This window comes from Cygnus atratus, chromosome 7 (assembly GCF_013377495.2).
Source record: "Cygnus atratus isolate AKBS03 ecotype Queensland, Australia chromosome 7, CAtr_DNAZoo_HiC_assembly, whole genome shotgun sequence".
Lineage (NCBI taxonomy): Eukaryota > Metazoa > Chordata > Aves > Anseriformes > Anatidae > Cygnus > Cygnus atratus.
The window spans coordinates 26,735,945-26,751,492 of record NC_066368.1 but is presented as its reverse complement, the minus strand read 5'-3'; the positions used below and the strand labels follow the sequence as shown (position 1 = coordinate 26,751,492).

Sequence of the window (15,548 nt, the reverse complement as noted above, 5' to 3'; positions counted from 1 at the left end):
TTATAGTCTAAAATTGCTGTTTTAGGTCACGAACCATTTATGAAGGGAATTACTCTAATATATGATGTTTTTAATATCTTCATTTGCCTACTGATTGAAGGATTATTGCACATCCTTTCCATAGTTCTAAAATTATTTGCTGATTGTATGCCAGTTTCATCAGAGTAGTGTAAATGTAAAGAAAACTGCATGCTGATCAACAGATCTGCCTTGTACCTATTTCACTAATTCAGTCATTCAGAAACTCAGTGTGATGATGGCCAGTTATTGATGTCTTGAAATTTGTCTATTTTACCTAAAATATGTGGATACAATGTTGAGAGAATACTAATACGACTTGGCAAAAGAACTCTCAAACCATAAAGTACTGTGAGTTGTTACAGTAGTGCCCCATGGCACATCACTGTGATTTAATGCTGTTTTTCATTCTTTCAGGCCCACTTGTATTCAGTGAGGTTAAAGAAGTTCCGAGATCACACCCAAGAAAACGGTATGTTTTTCTTTTTTGTTTTTATAATCTTGATTTTTTTTTTCTTGGCTATTTGTGTTTTTCTAGATTGGGTGTTACCTAATGGTCTGCAGAGGGACTTGATTCTGTGCTTTAGCCATATGAATTTCAGTCAATACTATTAATTTAGCTGTGCAAGTTTTAATACTTTCTGCAATGAGAATGTGTCCGAGCCCACTGTAAGTTGTACATAAATTTTCCTGAAGTTAGTGCTGTGTTTTCTAGATCAGTCTTTCTAGATGGAACTAAATGATGGGGAACTTGAAGCACTTATGAATATTTGTAACCTAAGCATAATTTTTATTCCGATCTGTGTATGTCCCTCATTTCTTTGGTGATGGCTGAATTAATTTAGTAATTACTTCCCTCTCTATTGACTACTTGAGTAATTACTAGAATAATCATTAAAGTAATTACTTCTTTGTTGACCAAGAGCAGTCTTGTTGGTAAAAATCCATACATGTTAGCAAATCAAAATTTGAAAGCTTTTCTGGTACACAACTGGTTCACCAGAGAAAATTTAAGGAGTTACATGATGAAGTGCATCCAAGTGGGGAGTACACTTTCTCTGGTCCCCTGCACAGGCACTGTGCCCCTGCTTTCTTTTCTTCTCAGACTACTGCGTGTCTCAGGTCAGTTGGAAAGAAAAGGCAAATTCCCTGAGCTGGGTAGCATAGTAATTCACAATGATTAGAAGCTCTCACACCATAGGTATTGGATTGTTCTTTAGAATAAGACAGCCTGAGTGCTGAAAATGTTGATTTTGTGTGGACTGTCTCATGCAGAGTTAGCCCAATGGCCTTTTGTGAGAAAACTACTAATAAATTAGTAAATGAGAACTTGTAACAGTCAATACTTACACACTTGATTCAGTAGAGCTCTTCAGTAGAAACTGAAGTGATTCAGTGAATTGGGACTTCAGTTCTCCACAAAAGGCACACTGTGTTTTTAGTGGAGCAGGGCTTTCCCAATGACATGATGGTACCTTTTTGACCAAATACTTAGAATCATAGAATATCCCGAGTTGGAAGGGACCCATAAGGATCATCAAGTCCAACTCCTGGCACCGTACAGGTCTGCCCAAAAGTTTAGACCATGTGACTAAGTGCACAGTCCAATCGCTTCTTAAATTCAGACAGGCTTGGTGCAGTGACTACTTCACTGGGGAGCCCGTTCCAGTGTGCAACCACCCTCTCGGTGAAGAACCTCTTCCTGATGTCCAGCCTAAACTTCCCCTGCCTCAGCTTAACACCGTTCCCACGGGTCCTGTCACTGGTGATAACAGAGAGTAGGTCCCCTGCCTCTCCACTCCCCCTCGCGAGGAAGTTGTAGACTGCAATGAGGTCCCCCCTCAGCCTCCTCTTCTCCAGGCTGAACAGGCCCAGTGACCTCAGCCGCTCCTCATATGTCTTCCCCTCTAGGCCCTTCACCATCTTCCTCGCCCTCCTCTGGACACTCTCCAACAGTTTAATGTCCTTCTTGTACTGTGGTGCCCAGAACTGCACACAGTACTCGAGGTGAGGCCGCACCAGCACAGAGTAGAGCGGGACAATCACTGTCCTTGACCGTCTAGCGATGCCGTGCTTGATGCATCCCAGGATACGGTTGGCCCTCCTGGCTGCCAGGGCACACTGCTGGCTCGTATTCAACTTGCTGTCAACCACAACCCCCAGATCCCTCTCTGCGGGGCTGCTCTCCAGCGTCTCGTCGCCCAGTCTGTACGTATAGCCAGGGTTGCCCCATCCCAGGTGCAGGACCCGGCAGTTGCTTTTGTTAAACTTCATGTGGTTGGTGATCGCCCAGCTCTCCAATCTGTCCAGATCTCTCTGCAAGGCCTTTCCACCCTCATCCGAGTCCACAACTCCTCCGAGTTTGGTGTTGTTGGCAACTTTGCTCAGAACACGTTCTAGTCCTACATCCAAATCATTTATAAAAACATTGAAGAGGACTGGCCCTAAAACGGAGCCTTGAGGGACCCCACTAGTGACCATCCGCCAGCCAGATGTGGCCCCATTTACCACAACCCTTTGAAGCCTGCCCGTCAGCCAATTGCTCACCCATCGTACGATGTTTTTGTTAAGTTGTATGCTGGACATTTTGTCCAGTAGGATCCTATGGGAAACCATGTCAAAAGCTTTGCTGAAGTCCAAAAAGATCACATCAGCTGGTTTCCCTTGATCGGCTAGATGGGTGATCTTGTCATAAAAAGAAATCAAATTTGTTAGGCAGGACCTACCCCTCATGAATCCATGTTGGCTGGGACCAATGACTGCATTGTCCCCCAGGTGCGCTTCAATAACTTCAAGGATCATCCTCTCCATAATTTTACCAGGCACTGACGTGAGACTGACAGGCCTGTAATTGCTAGGTTCTTCTTTCTTGCCCTTCTTGAAAATTGGCACAACATTTGCCAGCTTCCAGTCCAATGGGACCTCTCCAGATTCCCAAGATCGTTGAAAAATAATTGAGAGAGGTCCTGCGATGATGTCAGCCATCTCTTTAAGCACCCTGGGATGAATTCCATCTGGACCCATGGGCGTGTATGGATCCAGGTGGAGCAGCAAATCCCGCACACGTTCAGGGTCGGTTGGGAGTTTGTCATTCCCACCGTCATGGTCCTCCAGCTCAGGGTACCCTGGGTCCTGAAGCCCATCACCAGTGTTGAAGACAGAGGCGAAGAAGGCATTAAAAGTCTCTGCTTTGCCTATGTCATTGTCTGTGAGGAGACCCTCCCCATCTAGTAGCGGACCTATGTTTTCTTTAGTTCTCCTTTTTCTGTTCACATATCTAAAAAAACCCTTTTTATTGTCTCCCACAGACATGGCCAGCTTCAACTCTAGTTGGGCTTTGGCCACACGAATTTTCTCCCTACAAACACGAACAGCATCCCTGTATTCCTTCCTCATCGCCTGACCCTCCTTCCAGCAGCCGTACACTTTCTTTGTTCGCCTAAGCTCCAGTAGAAGTTCCCTGGTCAGCCAGGCCGGCCTTCTGCCCCGCTTGCCTGACTTCCGATATTTTGGAATTGCCTGATCTTGTACTTTTAGGAGGCAGTGCTTAAAGATGGACGCCAATGTCTTCAAAAGCAGTTTCCCAGGGGACCTTGCTGACTAGTTCCCTGAGCAGCCTGAAGTCTGCTTTCCCCATATCCAGGGCTGAAGTTTTGGTGGCAGTTTTCCTTCTGTCACCATAAATTCTAAATTCAACCACTTCATGGTCACTATGACTGAGATGGCCGCCAATTGCCACGTCTCCCACAAGAAACTCTCTGTTCTCCAGCAACAGATCTAGGAGGGCACCTTTCCTAGTTGGCTCTCTTAGCACCTGCACCAAGAGGGTGAATGGTGATACTTGAATGGTGATAGTAGGAAAATCAAAGTCCTCCTTCTGCCTTTAAGTGAACCTGCAAAGCAGCAAAATTTAGCTACTAATGTGTTTTCTTCTTTTTTAAGCTTAATGTTTTAAATCAAATAAAGCTGTCCTTTGTTCATGATCTGAATGAGGACATGGTCCTCATTATTACACAGCAGCATATCTTTGCGAAGCCTTCAGCTTGGCATGTTAGTATATATGCTGTCTCTAGGTTTCCCTGCAGCTTTGAAGAAAACTTGAACTTACTCCACTAAACATTAGTGAAGTATCAGCCAACTTGCCATTTTAGGCATCCTGCCTAAGAAATTTGAAAGTGCAGTCATGGGTGGGCATTGAAAATGCTCTGGCTGACAGAGAGATCCTCGTGTCTCACATGACAGAGAGCATCACAGTAGCATAGTTGTGGTATTCTGAGGGGAATTTCCCAGCACTTAAATGTTTCTTTTGGGTAAAGGATTGGAAAGAGATCTCACCTAGTAAATGTTCCGTTGTGTTTAACTTTGAAAATCTGAGTCCTGACAGTCTTTCTGTTGACTCTGTCTTCCATTAGCTTATTCTTAGCTATAGAGTCCTCCAAGTTTATTTTTCAAAGAGGTAGTATATGTAAATAACACGTCATTCACAAGCACATATGTTTTGAGATTGCCATATATAATAAGGAGGACTACAACTTCTCTGATAATGATTTACACAGGAAATATAACCATTTTATCTTAGCAACTGACACACTCTGCTGTAAAGCATGCAGAAATCCTCCCAGATGATGGCTGGAGTTCTTTTTCTAGCTGTCAAAGACTTGTCAAGCGTTTGCATTTACAGTAAGGCTGGTTAATAAGATACTGTATCTGACTTACCTGTGGGTTGCCGATTAGTTTGGTGTTTATGTAAAGGCATTTGGAAAGGATTGTAGTGCTACAGAGGTTGTCTAATAAATGAATGTGGAAAAATCAGGTTACAGCAGTCAAAAGCCAATATCGCAAACTGTACTGGGCCGTTTTCAACCCTTTCAGGTTTCTGGAAAAAAAATAACTCCTCCGTTTCATTTCAGTGTTTTCCCTGAGTACAGCACTACTCTTATTTCAGTTTTACGGTTATCTGCAGTGCTTGGAGGTCAGCCAGTTTGACCAGAGAGGTACAGCCAGGCCATTTTGTAATCCTGAGGTACTTAGCACTGAAGATTCCCTGCAAAGATTACAGTACTGGATTGAAATTACTCTCCATATGTCAAAAATATGTTAAATGCCTTGTGCTTGAAAGGGGCAGCTGGTAGGGCAGAAAGTATTTTATCTACATTGAGTTAAGATTGGTCTAATTGTCCACATTAGCAGTCAGGGAAGGCATCATAGGAAAATGGAGAGTGAAGGAAATGGAAATAAAAATCCATCAGGAGTGTTGATTTCGAGGCTCCTAGCAGCTAGCCTTTCGAGGCAGCTGGCCTTACCTTTGAATTAGGGAAGGGGAGTGTCCTTTGTGGGTTTAGGAGGGAGGGAGAAAGGGGATCCGGTAACCAAAATACTATAACAATAGTTGGCTGTATAATTTTACAGGAGTATCATAGAATATTTGAATAAAAGGCTCACGATGATAGCTTAGCATTAAATTTGTAATGAAGTGTGGTCTTTAGTTGTAGCCCTTTCATAATATGAAGCTACTAAATACTACAGTTGTTGTTGACTTGATTTTCATTTTTAGAGAATACAGAAGCAATAAAAACCTTTAGTGGCTTTCTTTCTTTTTAATAAAGCTTTTCTGAATAAAGTGCATTTTTAATCTCCTATAGCAAATAAGATTGTATAATTCTTACGAGTTTCAAAATGCCCTAAAAGTTAGTTTCATAGGTGTTCCATCACTTTTCTCTAGCTGGTTACCTATATTGTAGCTTTTTATTGTAACTTTTGTTAGGTCAGTGTTTAAAAACAGTAATGACTTAGAAATGGCTTTAAAGATTAATAACCCCATTTGGGTGATGTACAGTGATTTATAATAATCGTGCTCTAATCACAGCACTTACTGATTTTTTGTGTTTGTGATGAACACATGTACAATTACAATAACAAAAAAGACAGGTTTTTAGTCTGAAATAAAGTTATATATATAAACTTAATTTCCTAAGGTCTATTACTACTGTCATGATAAAAGGGCCCCCACCCACAATATCAATTTTCTTCCTAACGTAATATTTTTTTTCTTGAACTTTGTGTTGGCCTAACAGAGAGCTAGTAGTAGTGCAGTAATTTGAACTGGGTTACCTTCTTGCCAGTGGCCGTAAGTGGTTATCTAGAAAAACCTAATAAAGTTGGTGATAACAGGGATATAGACAATAAAAATCCTAGTAAACCTTTCTTCTTTAAAATATGCCTTTCAGGAGGCATGGAAGCTGTGTAGAAAATGGCAGTTTAGTAACATGCAGCGGAGTGTATTCTACGAACTGATGTCATCTAGGGAGAGAGAGAAGGTAGATGTCTATGTGTGCCAGCCGTAACAGGCTGTTCTTGTTGACTTAAAAGTTCTTCCACTTACTTCATTGTGCACCAATTTCTAGAATAAAGGCAATACTAGCCCTCTGGAAATGAAACAAAATAAGGAAATGGGATTTCTGCGGGTTGCTGCATTCTGAGGTCAATTTTAATGCTTTCTGGGGTCTCAAATTACTGTTCTGATGCAGTCAGACTCAACTTACCTGTTATCTCTTATTCAGGACATCCAAGCTATCTTTTATTCACTACATACTGCATCAAAAATAAACTTGCTTCCGTTTGAGAAACAAATACTGTGTTCAAGGAAAAAATAATCTGTATCTGGTAAGCATGAAGTTTATTCATGGAATTTGAACAAACCTTTTCTTCTGGTCCCCGTTCTGCATTGAGTCAAGACATCAGCTAATTTCCTTAGGCTCTGTTGGGGAGGCCATTCTTTAATGTTTGAGCCTTTTCCTGTTCTCCCTATGCCTGTGGTAAGGTTGGCAGCCATTTGTTACTGTATCTTAGATATTTGTGGAAGTAACACTCCTAAACCATTCAACCAGGAAAATAAGCATGAAGTACATGTGAAAGTTTCTTAGGATACAGAAAATGAAGAGAAATGGGGAGATTGGTGGGAAAACTAGGTGTTTGATCAGAGCAGAGGCAAGATTGGCAACATTTGGTTTCTGGTTTGTTACATAGGCGCTGGAGTTAAGATAAACTCCAAATAATAAAACTGTAGAGGCTATAGAGCATGACCTGTTTGTATGTTCTTACAGGCCCTGTCAGCAACTACATGCTGCAGTCAATTCAAGACATACCATTAGAGGGTAGATTCAGATTAGATGTTAGGAAGAAATTATTCACTCAGAGGGTGCTGAGGCACTGGCACAGGCTGCCCGAAGAAGCTGTGGCTTCCCAATCCCTGGGGGTGTTCAAGGCCAGGCTGGATGGGGCTTTGGGCAGCCTGGGCTGGTGGGAGGTCTCCCTGCCCAAGGTAGGGGTTGGAACTGGATGAACTTTACAGACTCTTCCAACCCAAACTGTTCTATTAGTCCCATTCCAACATCAAAGGTTTTAAGAGTGAAGAAGTCTGCTTTGACTGTGCCTTCACATAGTCAGTTAAGCACAACAACAAGAAGCCATCTGATGGGATACAGTGATCACAGTGGCATAGAAAAATCAGAGAGAAATACATTGCTTATACTATTTGTCTACTTACGCTCTGATATCATTGTGTTCTCAAAATCTAGTTTTCTCAAACAAAAGAGATTCAAAAGTAAATCACTTACCATAGAATCATTCTATAAATCACTTTAAAAAATATGTTTTTTTAATACTCTAATACATTTATTTCAGATTATCCAAAGATGATGTGTCTTTGCTCAGATTTCATACCGCCATGGATGAGTGCTGTCTGTAACAGGTACCAGTCAGTCTGAGAGTCACTTTATTTGTTGCAGTGGAGTTGAAAATAATTCTAACCTTTTCAGGTCAAATTTTTATTCCAAAAGTTGGCGGAAGGATATTACTTGCATAGATAATTCAAAACAACCTGTTTGCATTTTCTTCACTTGAGACTTTGTGTAAGGAAAAAAGAAAAATATTAAAAAAATCCAAGTGAAAAAAATGCAAATAAATGTAGTTTTCAATTTGCTATTCAGTTTGTAATCCTAATTCAAATAAAGTCAGAATTTGCCTTTAGCAAATTTGGATTTAGCAGAGATGGAAACCTTCTTTAATGCTGCGCTGGGAAAGAAGAATGTATCTTGTTTAATATGATATATACGGCATCGCTATCTATCTATCTATCTATATATATACGGCATTGCTAGTCGGTCGAGGGAAGTGATTGTTCCGCTCTACTCTGCGCTGGTGCGGCCTCACCTCGAGTACTGTGTGCAGTTCTGGGCACCACAGTACAAAAAGGACATTAAACTGTTGGAGAGTGTCCAGAGGAGGGCGACGAAGATGGTGAAGGGCCTAGAGGGGAAGACATATGAGGAGCGGCTGAGGTCACTGGGCCTGTTCAGCCTGGAGAAGAGGAGGCTGAGGGGGGACCTCATTGCAGTCTACAACTTCCTCGCGAGGGGGAGTGGAGAGGCAGGGGACCTACTCTCTGTTATCACCAGTGACAGGACCCGTGGGAACGGTGTTAAGCTGAGGCAGGGGAAGTTTAGGCTGGACATCAGGAAGAGGTTCTTCACCGAGAGGGTGGTTGCACACTGGAACGGGCTCCCCAGTGAAGTAGTCACTGCACCAAGCCTGTCTGAATTTAAGAAGCAATTGGACTGTGCGCTTAGTCACATGGTCTAAACTTTTGGGCAGACCTGTGCGGTGCCAGGAGTTGGACTTGATGATCCTTATGGGTCCCTTCCAACTCGGGATATTCTATGATTCTATGATAGGACTTACCACTACAAGTAATGTTCTCTAATTAAGCTTTAGTACAGTGCAAATAAACTCAGATCTGACATGGTAGAACACATTATTTCAGGGAATAATTTGTGCTTTAATGCTACATGTAACGTTTTGTGGTGTTTTCTAAATGTGACCCTGAATTAAAGGGTTGGATTTAAGCTTTACCAGCCTTTGGAGATACATGTTATTTTGTATCTCTTAATTTCATGTCAATATTTTCTGGCTCAGGTTTATTTATCTTGAAAATATTTGTTAAATTTTGTTTTACCTGTTATATTTTTGTTTTACCTGTTTTACCTATTTGTTATATTTGTTTTACTATAATAGAAGTAATGTAGAAGATAAGCATGTCACACCTGAATTCCTTGTGTTCAATGGACTCTGCCTAATACAACCAGAGTTCTGACTGATCTGATGGCATTGCTACTGATAGTATAGCAGAGAGGGGTCACTTTCTGCTTTGAGTAGGGTTCAACATAATGTTTGAACTCAACCATTAAATTTGAGCTCAGTTTTATTGTGTGGCTTGCTGGTGATGGGTAGACTCTTACTTATTTTTTGCACAGCTCTGCAGAATCATGAAGGTGAGTAGGAGTATGAAACTGTATTGTATTATCTAACAGTTCACAGAAATCAAAGCCCAGGAATGATAGCTTTTTTAAGGCACCTATGTTATATGGGGCATTTCTGAAACTTCTATAGCCATATCACATATGTTGAGAGGAGCCAAATGAGTTTTGTGATAACGTTTGAATTCTGCAGACCTGTTCTCCCCACCCCTCTTCACCTGTCATTATTTGTTTTTCTAGTCTTGAGTTTGACCAGCTAGATGTTTTTTGTTTTTTATCCTCTGATAGTGCTGGAAAATTAACAAACTTCTACAGAGTTATTAGTCTACTGGAAAGGCTTTTAGTGATCTTTCTTGACATCATTCAGGCAGTAATTCAGTCCTCAAATTTAATGGAGTATAAGGTAACAAGCCTTCTGATGTAAGTAATGAGCTCCATATCCAACTTTTGTTTAGCTGTTCAGAAAAGGATTCATCTGTGCTTTACTAGGCAGACAGAGCCCTTGCGAAAATTGTCTACTGAAACATTTTCTGTAAGTTAAACAAAACTGTCAAAATATCAAAAATCTATTTTTGGGGGGTTGGGTATGGGAGGTGTCTGCTTTGTTTGTAGTTTTTTTGGTGTTTTTTTTTTAAACATTTCTTATGTTTATGTAATAAATAGCCTCTACCATGTGCCTGTTTACACTTACTAACAATTCCTAAATGTAATTGTTTGAAAGAAGTGTAGCAAGTTTTCCATTGTTAAAATCATAGCTAACCAAAGGAAGACAGCAGCCCTTGGAATAGTAGCATCTCTCTACTGGGGCATGCTGAAGTTCACGAACAGTAGTTACGAAAGTAGCCTCTTCCCCAGCACTGTGCATGAAACTTTAACTTACTGCTCTTCACACTTTGTGTGGCCCAAAGAGAACAGGAACAGAAGGATTGTGGGCAGAATAATAAAGAAAAAAAAAAACCACAATGAAGTATGCAGATTTTTTGCATCTTTTTATTTGCAAGGGAGCTTTTTTGTAGTTTTAAAATGCAGAGCTTTTACAGAAGTCTGTGTTACGTGTGTAGAAGCTTGTGACACTGTTTCACAATATTCAGGAGTGACAGCAAAGTTGCATTCTGAGCAGAACTGATCTTATGGGAGATTTCCCTTGTGAGCATTCAGCTGAGTCAACACAAGTCTCCATACATTCACCATGGTGACATGCTGTGTACTTACAAACTGCAGTCGGCATTCAGTTATCCACGTGTACATGATCTGGGTTTTGCACTTTCTGTGCTACAGGTACAGAATTCATCTAGCTCCATGCAGTGCTAAGTCACTTGTTGCAGGTAAGATGTGCTGCCACAGAAAAAGGGCTACCCTGCTCTCTGGTTGTCTCAAATACAAAACCAATTAACTTACGTTTGCATGTATTGCAGCGTTGAGCCTGCTCTTACAAATCTGTTAGAATTAAGTGAACTTCTGCAGAGTTAGCCAGTGTCACATGTCAGGAACTGGAAACATAAAGAACTATACCATGTTAATTAAATGTGTTTACCATTTCAGCTAAAGTCCAGGTGGGTTTGTTAGCTCTAGCTTAGCGTTGCTTCCATGGGAGGTTTAGGTATTTTTGCAGAGCTGCATGTGCCTTGGCACTAGGTCACCTTGTCCTCTGAGTGCTGGAGGTGTTGTGTGAGTGGGTGAAGGTACACCAATTTCTCATGGTAAACCTGACATAAAAATGCATACATAGTACAGGGTTTCCAAATATTTTGGAGTGAATCATATTTGTACTTGCTGACATCGGCACTCCCTATCCAGACCTGTGCTCTGCAGAATGCTCTGTAATTCTGTACCTCCAGGGTTCTGCTGTTTAAGCTATGCTTGTCCATACCGTCAATTAATGGAGCACTGACCGTATATGGAAATCAAGCATCTGGGACAAGCAGTTCCTCTTCTCACTAGAGTCAGGAGTAACTAGGAATGAGCAGGGCATGAAACAGAAACTGAAACGCTACTTCAGAGTCCTCTATGGAACAAACATACGGTCTGAGAACATGCTGTATCTCATCCAGCAAGCCTTTGGTTTGCAATGCTGCGTACCTCCATCAAGCTCTGAAAATCACTCTAAATTTGTTTGTTGGATGTGTTGCTGCACTGTGGTCAACCATCACATATGGTTATGTCTACTTGTATCCAAATACATCATCACATTCATCCCAAGGTACTGCCAATTGCCATATGGTAATCAGTTTTGTAATTTACATTCACCTGTTGGAATTAATCTCCTCATGTAGATAGGCCTAACCATTTTAATGATAGGCCACTAATGCATTCAAACACTGGTCAAGATAAAAAAAAATAGCCGTAAATGTAACTGATTCCTACAATGACTTGTGAAAATATGTCTATTTTATTGAAGGTTGACACTTCACCAAAACCATTTTTTTCTGGGAAAGGAGAGTAACCAGATCATCTACAGGATGAGTACATGTTTATAGATTCATCACACTGATGTTTGTTGCTAAGTGTTACTGGTTTTGTTTGTTTGCTTCCAGGGAGAAGAAAACTGTTGCGTCTAAGTAGAGAAAGAATGCTTAGGGTGAGAGATGTGCCTCTGGAGAGGTGCAGAGAAATGCAGCAGCAGACAGGGAGGGAGAGAGAGAACTGCAGCACAAGATAGGCCCTGCCTTGCACCTGTCATTACTGTCTGTCTGCTCCCAGCGTGCCTGAATTAACTGTCATAGGTAAGAAGTAATTTCTTCTCTCTATGATTCTCAGGTCCTCAGTTGAGTATTTTACTTTTTAATCTTAAGTCCAGCTGCATTAGTCAACTGAAATTCAGCCTTTTCCATAATCCAAGGTAAGTGTATCTACATGTAATTTTGCTATTGTAAATTGCTTTCAGGTGATGCAACATATTTTTAAAATATTTTCATATACCATTAGTTTTATGTATTTCTCTAGATCTGTACATGTGAGCTGAATAAACAAAATGGTCTGTATAACACAAAATAAAGGGTATTGAAAACTGTCAGTGGGAGTATAAAGATCATTGTGGGATGGTGCTAAATTATGTGATGTTTTAGAAAAGTCTCCCAGAATATTCATACAATGACATATCAATCACATACTGGTCTTAGCAAAAAAGAGGTAGTTGCTTCCTCATTTTAACCCTGCCACAGCCACCAGGCAGATTTACACACTTCAAGTTGGCAAATTCAGTGTAATTGTAGCTATCTAATACTCTGTAACATTTTTAGCAAAATGCGTAAACATGAACCTGGAGATTTTGTGATGTTAATAACACATGAAGAAACATGCTAGTGTTTGAAAAGCTATGAATTTTAAAAACAACTCACTAAACATAATAAATGGTAAGTTTCATAGACATTCTAAAGAAAAAGTCTTGAAATGCAGTCATTTCTTCAATTTCTGTGCTTTTTGTTTTGCTCTCTCTCCTAACTTTCCTTTTAGCTGTTCTGTAAAATAGAAGAAAAATCTCAACTTCTTCAAATGCAGAATAAACTGACAAAACATTTTTAACCTCTCTCTTTATGTAGTACTGCATGGTCGTTTAAATGTTTGGTGTTATGCCCTATGTTTAGAATTCATATTTTAGAAAGTTTTAATATTTGATAGATTTTAAATACTGTTTTGAGCATTTCCCTGTTCTCAACCTTTGTTTAGGGCTGCAGATTTTGGCCTTGTAGGTGTGTCTTGAGAGGCATCTATCCACTTCTCCGGAGATGGCTTCTGGCAACCCTCTGTGGAGTGGCGGTTGTATTTATTTTAAATGGGCATTCAAAGAATTAAGAAAAAGTTGAAGACTCAATATGCTTCATCCACTAAATAGCTGTATCAGAGGCTGAATACTGGTGACTTGACCATAGGAACATTCGTGCCAGGAGCTGGATTTTTGTGGCTTAAGATGCCCTAAAGAAAAGACTGACAAGATAAATGCAATTGTTTTGAATCTTCCTGTTTGGGGATTTCACTATAATCTAGTGGAAACTTCTGATAAAGATAAAATTCTGAATTGGCACCTCCTAGTCTGTACAGCAGTCTTCCTTATTAGGAAGGGAAGAATTTCAGTTCACTGATATGTTTTCAGTTAGTTGGAAAGTTTTCTCCTTTTGACAGAACAGCCAGAAGCAGAGGAGGGTTTGGCTGGTGTTCGTACTGTCAGGCAGCAATGTAGTTATGCCAGACTTGTTATGCTTGCCAGAACAAATGTTGTTTTGTATATCACTTTCCTCTTAGTGTACTCAGAGCTGTTTCTCCAGTCATTCTCTGGAAAAAGATGAATGGGCTGCCCTATTGTTGTGTTTTTCACAGAACATTGAGGTTGGAAGGAACCTCTGGAAATCTAGTCCACCCGTCCTGTTTAAGTCAGTATCAGCTGTACTTCAGGCTGTTGTTGCATTAAATATATCTAAGCATGGAGACTCTTCAGCCCTCTTTGGGCAACCTGTTGTAGCATTCAATCAACCTTGGATTAAACAGCTTTTTCCTATGTTTAAATGAAAATCTAAATAGAAGTTACTTCTTGACCTGTTGTTGCACACCACTGAGAAGAATCTAGTTTCTTTTCTCCCCCATCAGTCCTTTGCTGGACTCTCTGCAGTGTGTCCTTGTTTCTACAGAGCTGTTTTCTGGCCATTCAGACCCCAACCTGTAGTGGTGTAGGCGGTTACTCCTCCCCAGATGCAGGGCTTGGCCTTTCCATTTGAACTCACTGACGTTCCTGTTGTCCCGCTTCTCCAGCCTGTGTTTATGCAAGGCAGCACAACCAGCTGTTCCTCCCAGTTCTGTATCATCTGCAGGTTTGCTGAGGGTGTCCTTTGTCCCATCATCCACAGCACTGATGAAGATGTTAAACTGTATTGCTCTAGTGACTTACCTCCATCTGGACTTTCTGCTGCTGATCACAACCCTTTGGGCCTGGCTGTTCAGCCAGGCCTCAGTCCACCTCACCCTCCACTTATGTAGTCTGTACTTTAGCAATTTGTCGATGAGGATGTTACAGGAGACAGTGTTAAAAACCTTACTAACATAAAAATGAGCAACATTTGCTTTTCCTCATCTACTGAGCCACTGTTCTTCATCATTGAAGGTCACCATGTTCTTCCAACATGATTTCATCTTTGGAAACCCATGCTGACTACTCACAGTTGTGTTCTTGTCCTTCCTGTGTTTGGAAATGGCTTCCAGGTGTGTTTGTTCTATCACCTTCTCTGCAAGTGAGGTGAGAATAAACAGTCCATAGTTTCCTGGATCTTCGTCCTTGCCCTTCTTGAAGAAAGGTGTAACATCTGCTTTCTTCCAATCCTCTCAAAGTCACCGTGACCTTTCAAAAGTAATTGAAAGTAGCCTTGCAGTGAAATGATACTAGCTAGCTCCCTCAGCAATATTGAGCAAGAAAACAGAGGAAATGGTGGAAAAGCAAATGGTCTGGGTTTTCTCACAACAGCAGGGTAAATAAGTGTTCTGTGAATGAATTTAGTTTTTCAAGTACAGTAAATAGAATCTTACACGTGAAGATGTTCAAGGAAACAACCTGGTATCCAACTGGATGGATAAGAATTCCAATCTTTAGAGTATATGTAGCAAAAATATGTGTTTCTATATAATTTTTCTTCACAAAGAGAAGGGTTGAACATGTGCAAACTCATTAAGATGGATTATTCTTAAGGTTAATTGAGGTATATCAGTCTGCATTAGCACTCCATTTCACAGTTTTGTCTGATTACAAGTACAGCATTGACAAATACATTCACCTTTATTCAGTGCAGTTTCTCTGAAGAAACTAGGCTGAGATCACTAAGAGAACCCTGTAGAACAAGCTATTTGTAGGCTTATGGAAATCTAACTGTGGAGGGTCATTCACCATTGCTTTCTGAAGTCCTCATGCCTTGAATTATCCTTGGTATTCAGGTACTTCTGATGTTGGTTACTCCATTTACAAAACCCCAGTTTTTCTTTTGGAAGGATCTGGAATGTAAAGGCAGGAAAGTTAAGTTCGCAGTCTGAACTGTAGATTGCTTCCATCTGTGGCATCATGGTTTGGTCTTAGTAAAACAAATAATTATTTTTCCTGAGATTCATCCTGCAGCTGTTAGTTCTTAACATACTAACTACAGAAGGTTACTCTGCACATGGGAGCTGCATTTCAGTATTTACTAGGTTCTGTTTGTAAATTATCTAATTTCCGGATTAAGGGCTTGAACTTGATGAGCT

The 15,548-nt window shown here is 40.6% G+C and overlaps 1 long non-coding RNA gene across 2 annotated transcripts in view; it reads left to right on the top strand.

The window, feature by feature from the left end:
• Positions 1 to 434: 434 nt before the first annotated feature.
• Positions 435 to 15,548, top strand: part of LOC118246313 (uncharacterized) — a 55,819-nt gene continuing 40,705 nt past the window's right edge. Inside the window, exons 1-2 of one of the 2 annotated variants that reach the window (XR_004778136.2) lie at positions 435 to 490; positions 11,867 to 12,055. This is a non-coding gene — a long non-coding RNA (uncharacterized LOC118246313). Of the gene's footprint in view, positions 491 to 7,707; positions 7,769 to 11,866; positions 12,056 to 15,548 lie in introns of those variants that run through there. The other variant, XR_004778137.2, reaches the window with a different exon arrangement.